Consider the following 10,054-nt stretch of genomic DNA (forward strand, 5'->3'; position numbering starts at 1 on the left):
TCTTTCACCTCAGAACACTTCAACCCCAGGGCATCAATGTGGACTTTAACAGTTTCCTCATTTCCCCTTCCCCCACCTCACTCCAGCTCCAGCCTTCCAGCTCAGTACTGTCCCCATGACCTGTCCTACCTGCCTATCTTCCTTCCCACCTATCCGCTCCACCCTCCTCTCCGATCTATCATCTCCATCCCCACTCCCACTCACCTATTGTACTCTATGCTACTTTCTCCCCACCCCCACCCCCCTCTCATTTATCTCTCCATTCGGCAGGCACCCGCCTCTATTCCTGATGAAGGGCTTTTGCCTGAAACATCGATTTTCCTGCTCCTCAGATGCTGCATGACATGCTGTGCTTTTCCAGCATCACTCTGATCTAGACCCTGGTTTCCAGCATCTGCAGTCCTTGTTTTTACCCTGAATATTTTCCATATTTACTACATTAAAGTGGCAGGTAATGACTATCTCTGATAGAGAGAGAATCCAGCCATCTCCCCTTGATATTCGATGGCATCACCATCACTAAACCCCCACAATCAACAGCCTGGACATTACTAATGTAACTTGAACTGGACCAGTCGTACAAAGGCTATCAACACATAGAGTCTTCTTAATTCTTAACATGATAAGGGCATCACTGACTAGGCCAGCAGTTATTGCCCAGTGGGGACAGTTTAAGAGTCAACCACATTGTTGTGGGTCTGGGGTCACATGTTGGCCAGACCAAATGGGCTTTTCTAACAAATGACAATGGATTATTGTTATCATCAGACTCTTAATTCCAGACTTTTCTTTGCTGAATTCAAATTCCACCATCTGTTGTGGCTGGATTTGAACCTGGTTCCCCAGAATGTTACTTAGGCCTCTGGATTAATAGCCTAGGGACAATATCACTGCGCCATCTCCCTTATTGTTGCACCCTTCAGCCATACGTGTCCACATCAACTAGATATCCCAATCTGACCTTGACCCACTTGCCAGCATTTGGCCCATACTCCTCTAAACCCACGTACCCATCCAGATGCCTTTTAAAAGTTGTGTACAGTCACATGTCAGAGACTGAGAAGCCTGCAGAGTGTAACTCTCATCCTGGATCCCCAAAGCCTTTCCATCAGGTGTACGGCAGGACTGTGTTGGGATAATCCCCCGTTGCCCGGGTAAGTTTGGTATATTTTCCTTTATTGGTCAGAGTATTGAGTACAGGAGTTGGGAGGTCATGTTGCGGCTGTACAGGATATTGGTTAGGCAACTTTTGGAATATTGCATGCAATTCTGATCTCCTTCCTATTGGAAAGATGTTGTGAAACTTGAAAGGGTTCAGAAAAGATTTACAAGAATTTTGCCAGGGTTGGAGGATTTGAGCTATAAGAGGAGGCTGGGCTGTTTTCCCTGGAGCTTCGGAGGCTGAGGGGTGACCTTATAGAGGTTTACAAAATTATAAGGGGCATGTATAGGGTAAATAGGCAAAGTCATTTCCCTGGGGTCGGGGAGTTCAGAACTAGAGGGCATAGGTTTAGGGTGAGAGAGGAAAGATATAAAAGAGATCTATGGGGCAACTTTTTCACACAGAGGGTGGTATGTGAATGGAATGAGCTGCCAGAGGAAATGGTGGAGGCTGGTACAATTGCAACATTTAAGAGGAATTTGGATGGGTATATGAATAGGAAGGGTTTGGAGGGATATGGGCCAGGTGCTGTCAGGTGGGACTAGTTTGGGTTGGGATATCTGGTCGGCATGGAAGGGTTGCACCGAAGGGTCTGTTTCCATACTGTACATCTCTATGACTCTATAAGTGCAACCCCAACACTCAAGGAGCCTAACTCCAACCAGGATAAATACTTCATCCATCACTTTCAAGATTCATTTCCTCCAACACCAATGCACAAAGATGTTGTGTGCACCATTCACATATTTCAGTGCTGTAACTCACTCAGGCTCCTTCAATGGCACTTTCCAAAGCCATGACACTGGCTACCTGTCAGAACAAGAGAATCTGATATATGGAAAAACCACTACCTCAACATTCCCTTTCAAGGCACTCACCTTGCTGATTTGGATATTCATCACCATTCCTTCACTGTCACTGGTTCAAAATCCTCCCTAATAGCATTGTTAGCTAAAACTCCCTGAATCAGTGACACCTATCCATTACTAACTAAAATATACAAATGATTGGTCAATGAGATAACTTTCCTCACGAGCAGCTGGAAGGGCAGAAACTGGACAGGTTGGCACCAGGTACATGCCAACTCCTTAATCCCAAGACCATCAGAAACTAATTTCTGTTCAGGAAAGACCACTGATGACCCCCCAGCGCTGGAGAGACTTGTAAGTGAAATGGCCAGTGAGCAAAGGGAAAGGAAATCCCTGGACAATGCCACATTGATGAAATTGTTTCACAAACAGCGATATCAGAGAAATGCCATTTCATACCACATGACATTCAATTGCAAGTAAAACTCTCGGGGGGGTTATAATTTGTGTGGAGGTGTGAGGGCCTGTATTCCTACAACAGGCAATGTGCCTTTTTTACTCAGTGCTGATTACCGTAGGGGAATGCTGCCTCAGAATGTGACTATGTAACAAAAACTCTGCAGATTATGACTGAATCACCATCGATAACTCACATTGTTTGAATCTCATTTGCAAATTGAACATTTCAAAGAATGTAAATGCTGAAACAGCTTTGAAAAATGTTGGAATTCATAATTAACAATGTACCAAATAGCCAGAAATGAAATATCTTCATTGCCCAGATCCTATTGTGAACACCCTCCCGTCTCTTCATTTTAAGTTTGCATTTAATCCCACCACCTCTTCAATGACATGTGTGCCAGCTTCAGACGGTGAATTGTGGTTTCCAAGGTGACACAGATGAGAGAAATCTTCTTCTGACAACCCATCTGGTGCTGTCCCTGTCGCCATTAATCATTGTATTGTTATCAGCGTCCAGTAGAGATGGAAGCATTTAAGACAGAGATAGACAGATTTCGGATAGCTTGGTGAAATTGAGGGACATAGGGAGCAGGCAGGAATGTGGAATCGAAACTGAAATCAGCCAGGATTGAATTAAATGGCAAAGCAGACTTGAGCAGCCAGATGGTCAACTCTTCCTATTTTAATCGTTCTCATTAGATCATATCTTTCTGGCAGAATTGTGGATTGATAATAGGCTACATATAAAACTAGAAAAGGCAGGCTGTATGCAACAGGTAAGGCAGCATTGGTGAAAATGACCATTCAACAAGCTCTGAGAGTTGAATGTTTTGTTTAAGTTCCAATATCAAAGGATGTGTTGCTTCAATTTGGCACCAGGGTTTGTTTTTGGGAGATAAGAGTACCTTGACTTTAACAGGGATTGGGAACCTAAAATGTAGTTCCAGTATACAGGAGGTTAAGATTAGTGAGGTTAGAAGTAAGGTTTCAAGGTTGCAAGAGGGCACTGGCAAGCAGGAAGGTGGTTTGAAGTGTGTCTACTTCAATGCCAGGAGCATCCGGAATAAGGTGGGTGAAGTTGCAGCATTGGTTGGTACCTGGGATTTCGATGTTGTGGCCATTTCAGAGACATGGGTGGAGCAGGGACAGGAATGGGTATTGCTGGTTCTGGGATTTAGATGTTTCAGTTAGAACAGAGAAGGTGGTATAAGGGGAGGGGGGTGCAGCACAGTTAATCAAGGACAGTGTTACGGTGGCAGAAAGGAATCATCTATTGAGGTAGTATGGGCTGAGGTTAGAAACAAGAAAGAAGAAATCATCCTGTTGGGAGTTTTCTATAGGCCTCCGAATAGTTCCAGAGATGTAGAGGAAAGGATAGCAAAGATGATTCTTGATAGGAGTGAGAGAGACAGGGTAGTTGTCATGGGGGTCTTTAACTTTCCAAATATTGGCAGGGAATACTATAGTTCAAGTACTTTAGGTGGGTCAGGTTTTGTCCAATGTGTGCAGGAAGGTTTCCTAACACAGTATGTAGACAGGACAACAAGGGGCGAGGCCACATTGGATTTGGCACTGGGTAATGAACCCAGCCAGGTGTTAGATTTGGAAGTAGATGAGGACTTTGGTGATAGTTATTTGGTTATGTTTACTTTAGTGATGGAAAGGGAGAAGTATATACCGCAGGGCAAGAGTTATAGCTTGGGAAAGGCAATTATGATGTCATTAGGTAAGATTTAGGATGCACAGGATGGGGAAGGAAACTGCAGGGGATGGGCACAAATGAAATGTGCACCTTATTCAAGGAACAGCTGTTGTGTGCCCTTGATAAGTATGTACCTGTCAGGGAGGGAGGAAGTTGTCGAGCAAGGGAGACGTGGTTTACTAAGGAAATTGAAACTCTAGTCAATAGTATGGTAGAATGAGACATGAAGGCTCATTTAGGGTGCTTGAGAGTAATAGGTTAGCCAGGAAAGACCTAAGGACAGAGCTAAGAAGAGCCAAGAGGGGACATGAGAACTCATTGGTGAATAGGATCAAGGAAAACCCCAAGGCTTTCTATAGGTGTATCAGGAATAAAAGAATTACGAAAATAAGATTAGGACCAATCAAGGATAATAGTGGGAGATTGTGCGTGATGTCAGAGAAGATAGGAGAGATGCTAAAGGAATATTTTTCAACAGTATTTACACTGGAAAAAGATAATGTTGTTGAGGAGAATACTGAAGGACTCCAAGTAGTGTGACACCTCTTGGCACCTCACCTACATTTAACCTGCACAGGTGGTGGTTGTAAAGCCTGCTTCAGGACTTAAAATATGTTTTACTATTTTAAGGAAACTAACCCACAAAGTTCATCAATCACTGAGTGATTGATTATGAGACTATTGTTATTCACTTGACAATAGGAACTTTGGATCAGGAGGATGCCAGTCCACCTCCAAAGAATATTTGACCTTTCAATCCAATCAAAGCTGGCTTGTACCTGGCTTAATTCCATATCCTTTAGTCCCCTTTTTCCTCCCACAGTCCAAAGATGTGCGGGTCAGGTGAATTGGCCATGCTGAATTGCCTATAGTGATAGGTGCTTTAGTAAGTAGTAGGTGAATGTGTCTGGGTGGGTTACTCTCCTGGGGGTTAGTGTGGATTTGTTGGGCCGAAGGGCCTGTTTCCGCACTGTAGGAATCTAATCTAAGCTAATTTAAGATGACAAAGCTGTTCCTTTACAAAGGTTATGCTGTCCTTGTTTTTTTTTCAGTGAGTTCATAAAAGACACATTTCTAAAAAGTCTACTTTGGAAGGGTTTAGGGCCAGTTTGATTATAACTAACACATACTGCCTCAGGCAAAATGCTTTCAAAGTTAAAAACCACACTTGTACAATGAAAGGGGAGTGACCATTTCTCCCAGCTCAGCTTATCTCTGAATTGGTTTGGTTTTAGCACAGTAGTGTTGTAAACACTGCTGGACCCTAAAGAAGCAGGTCCATTTTGATCTCTCTCAGACTTCTCCACTGTAAGACCATGTTTGGATTTTTCTTTTGCGCCAAGGAACATCTATGGGGATTGTTGCACGTATTTGGAACAGCATCATTAAGTTGGTATTGTCTGTTGGGCTTTCAGAGAATTTAAGTTATTCAGTATTCTGTTCTCATTTGCTTGTGTTTTATTTGGTAATCTCATAAATTCTGTTTTGTTTAAAACTAAGTGATTTGACAAACTGCATCCCTCTTGGAATATCCACGTTACCGCTGCTTAAAACAACTAGAAAAGTTAGTGTCTGGGCTACTTTCTTGAAATGTTTTGAGAGGGTCTAGCCTGGTCCATAACACTAAAAAAGGTCAATCTCAGATTTGAAATGTTCAATTAATGCAGCCACCACTCCCAATCCAAACAACTTTGCATATTTCCACTTCGCATATTTTGTTTTCTGATGTCACTGTGGTATGGTCTGATGATTTGCTGCCTGCACTAGATGTCACCATGAGGGGAGATGGTTTCTCTTGATTTGTTCCCATCAGCACATCACTCTTTAATCATCTATATTCATATGAATACAGGTCACGTGTAAACAATGTTTATTCACAATTCAATCCTCCTTGCTCTGGTATCACCTTGTTGAATGGGTGAACACAGACTTCCAACGTCAATATCACGGCACGATGGCACAGTGGTTGGCCCCACTGCTGCCTCTCAGCGCCAGAGACCCGGGTTCAATTCCCGCCTCAGGCGACTCTCTGTGTGGAGTTTGCACATTCTCCCCGTGTCTGTGTGGGTTTCCTCCCGGTGCTCCAGTTTCCTCCCACAGTCCAAAGATGTGCAGGTCAGGTGAATTGGCCATGCTAAATTACCCGTAGTGTTAGGTGAAGGGGTAAATGTAGGGGTATGGGTGAGTTGCTCTTTGGAGGGTCGGTGTGGACTTGTTGGTCCAAAGGGCCTGTTTCCACACTGTAGACAATCTAACACTCCCAAGCTGCAGTGCCCATAATGTGTCATGGTTGAGAGCACTTCCAAACAACACCGACAATGGACTTTCTCCACTGAGAACAAGGACCACAGTTAGCTCTCTCCATTGGAGAAAGAGCGAGAAAATTGCTGTGGTCAGGCTGAGGGTAAAAACTCCACAAAGGCATTGGAGCAAGGTTGGCTTTATTGCACACCACACTCTGGCTATCTTGCCAACTGGGCTAACCATCAATTAACCACCCCTTCCCTGTCCTCTTGAGATGAGATTGTTCACAATTATACCCATCCTGCTTTCAGTCCCAGGATTAGAATAGTTGTGAGCTGCATGCTTTGTTGAGTCTGTATCACTGACAGTACATTTGCTCGGAATTTGGAATGGCCTTTTTTGTCACGTCAATAAACATCAGCTTCCTGTTCATCTGACCCCTGCCTAAATTTTCTTACAATCTTTGATCTGTATGTCCTTGCTTACTATGATCTGCCTGCACTGCTCATAAACAAAGCTTTTCACTGTACCTCGGTACACGCGACAATAAGTCAATCGATCAATCAAGAACAGTGGGGAGCATTTACAGTCACCTTCATTAATGGTGCTACCTCAATCAACTTGGTCACGGACACATATTCACCGTGTTTTGCCTTGGGACTTTGGAATAGTTACAGCTCCTGCTGACCTGGCAGTCACCTCATTTTAAAGCAGTATGTAAAATGCTCTGGGATATCTCTAAGTGACGTGATGTGAAATGCTTATTCAATCAGCATTTAACAGCCACTCAGCTCCTGGACTGACACTGTGCGAGCATTAGAAAACTTCTCAATTCGTAGCTGCCTCACAATATTCGATTTTAGATCAGATTTCAGATTTTATTGTCACATGCAGTCAAGTACAGAAGTGCAGGACGACAGTGAAAAGTGTACAATGTCACCACATATGACACAGTCATTTGTGGGTGGCACGGTGGCACAGTGGTTAGCACTGCTGCCTCACAGCGCCAGAGACCCGGGTTCAATTCCCACCTCAGGCGACTGACTGTGTGCAGTTTGCACGTTCTCCCCGTGTCTGCGTGGGTTTCCTCCGGGTGCTCCGGTTTCCTCCCACAGTCCAAAAATGTGCAGGTTAGGTGAATTGGCCACGCTAAATTGCCCGTAGTGTTAAGTGAAGGGGTAAATATAGGAGAATGGGTCTAGGTGGGTTACGCTTCGACGGGATGGTGTGGACTTGTTGGGCCGAAGGGCCTGTTTCCACACTGTAAGTAATCTAATCTAATCTAATCTTAGGTACCAAAGTACCGAGATACAAAACTTAGGTACAAAGTCGACATGTGTGGCACTGGAAAAGCACAGCGGGTCAGGCAGCATCTGAGGACCAGGAGAGTCAATGTTTCGGGCATAAGCCCTTCATCAGGAATGAAAAACTTATGCCAGTAATGTTGACTTTCTTGTTCCTCAGATGCTGCCTGGCCTCCTGTGCTTTTTCCAGTGCCACACGTTTCGACTCTAACTCTCCAGCATCTGCAGTCCTCACTTTCTCCTCAGCTACAAAGTGGTAAAAGAAATGAGAGTTAACAAGAACAGAGTATTAGAAAAGTGAAGAAATCGGTAACCGTGTACATTAAAGTCTTTTGTAGTTTAAATGAGGAGAATAAAGGAATAAGTTAAAACTTCAACAATCTTTGATGAGTTGCCCACTGACCTCGCTGTCCAGGAGACCTCAGCTGTCTGTTCTTGATGCTGCTCGTACAGATACTGCCACTGCTACAGAAACCTTGATCTCCCTTGGTGGCTCAGAAACATGCTCGAGAAGGATCCACTCACACCTTGAGTTGTAGCACCACCATGGGCCACCGAGAGACCAGCCAGCACACCGCAGAGAGGCCGGGCCGGGAGGCACAGAGAGACCGGGCCGGGAGACGCAGAGAGACCGGGCCGGGAGACACAGAGAGACCAGACTGAGACCCACACTGAAGAGCTTTTGCCCGAAACATTGATTTTCCTGCTCCTCAGATGCTGCCTGACCTGCTGTGCTTTTCCAGCACCTCTCTAAGCTTGACTCTGATCTCCAGCATCTGTAGTCCTCAAGATCGCCTAGCCACAGAGAGACCAGGCTGAGACTCACCATGAAGGCTCTCAATAATCAGTTTTCCCAATGCTGTTGAGCAGAAGTGTGCCCCACCCTAGACCCACACTTGTTCTTCAAACAGAAAGACTAAACCCTCCAGTGTATGTGTCAGGGACGGGACCATGCACAGGATTGGAACTGTACTTTAACCTGAGGTGTAAAATGTTTTACATTGTTAATCACATTCATATCCACTCTCTTTCAGAAGGAAGGATTAATCAGCGCTGGAATCCTGGGATGGAAACTCTTGTTATTGGAGATGGAAGTGAAATCTAATTATACTTTCAAAACTCCAGATAGATTGCACACAGCTTTTTTTTTTCCCCTGCAGGTGACAGGAATTGATGCTGCATACAATTTGTCAAACTTGGAATTTAATTTAATCTCTGTTTCTCACTTCAAAACTCCAGTCATGATTACGCATGAGGGTAACTATGTTGGGTTATGGCATCTGAGATAATAAAGTAGTCTTTAAAGTCAGTGTTGCACTTAATCATTCAGTGCAATTTGGAAAGCTATACTGAATCTTATTCCGAGTAAGATTAACAATTTCCACCATTACTTTGATAGTTAAGTGGCCATTAAACCACTTGGGAATACCTGAATGGTATTGCAGGTGATCCCTGATTGGCTGGATGATCAGTAGACTGAACAAAAGAGCTGTCTATGTTGGGTGTGGGCGTTTGCACTCCCTTTTTGATTTCCTTAAAAACCTTCTCCTCTGTTTTTGGCTGCACTTCAGTCCCACGCTCCTGATCTTTGGGCACCCGGTACAGAGGAAAGAGGGAAGGTCTGAAGACCTCCTCGTGGGTCTGCCCCTGGGCCTGGCCAAACTGGCCATCAACAGGTCCAGGCAGCGGGCCGTGGAGGGGGTCGTTAGGGCCGACTGCCTGCCCCTCTTCCGCGGTTACGTTAGAGCCCGGGTGTCCTTGGAGAAGGAGCACGCGGCGTCGACCAACACCCTGGAGTTGTCCAGGGAGAGGTGGGCGCCGCAGGGAGTGGAGTGCATCATTTCTCCCTCCAACTCTATTTTGATTTAGTCCCTACCCACCCCTTCACTGTTTTGATCACACAGCATGTTTGAATGGTAGGGTTTGGGGCCTGGCTTTGCTGCTCCTCTCCCTTGTAAAATTGCTGTCTCTTGTATGCAGCTGTAAATGTAACTGTTTGTTGTAAACTGTTTTTGTAATTTGTTTAATAAAATAAAATAATATAAAAGAGCTCCTACAGACACGCACCATGGGTGCTGGGGATAAAATAAGCACTACCGCACTTAGGTGGTAGTGTGGGGGTTAAAAAAAAAAGAGGGGATCACCTGGAAAAAAAAATTAACAGAGGCCTTTCCTGTAAAAAAAAAAGAGAAAACAAAAAATTAACAAGGAATTCTCTCCCCTTCACTGTTTTGATCACACAGCACTGCCCTTTGATGTGAAGGGCAGTGTTTGTCACTGGCCACCTGGGTGTTTGCCTATTGTGAGTGTATGTGCAAGGACTCTCCTTGAAGGGGACTATCCCTAGACTAGCTGCCCTACAGGGAGAGGA

This window comes from Chiloscyllium plagiosum, chromosome 15, assembly GCF_004010195.1.
Source record: "Chiloscyllium plagiosum isolate BGI_BamShark_2017 chromosome 15, ASM401019v2, whole genome shotgun sequence".
NCBI lineage: Eukaryota > Metazoa > Chordata > Chondrichthyes > Orectolobiformes > Hemiscylliidae > Chiloscyllium > Chiloscyllium plagiosum.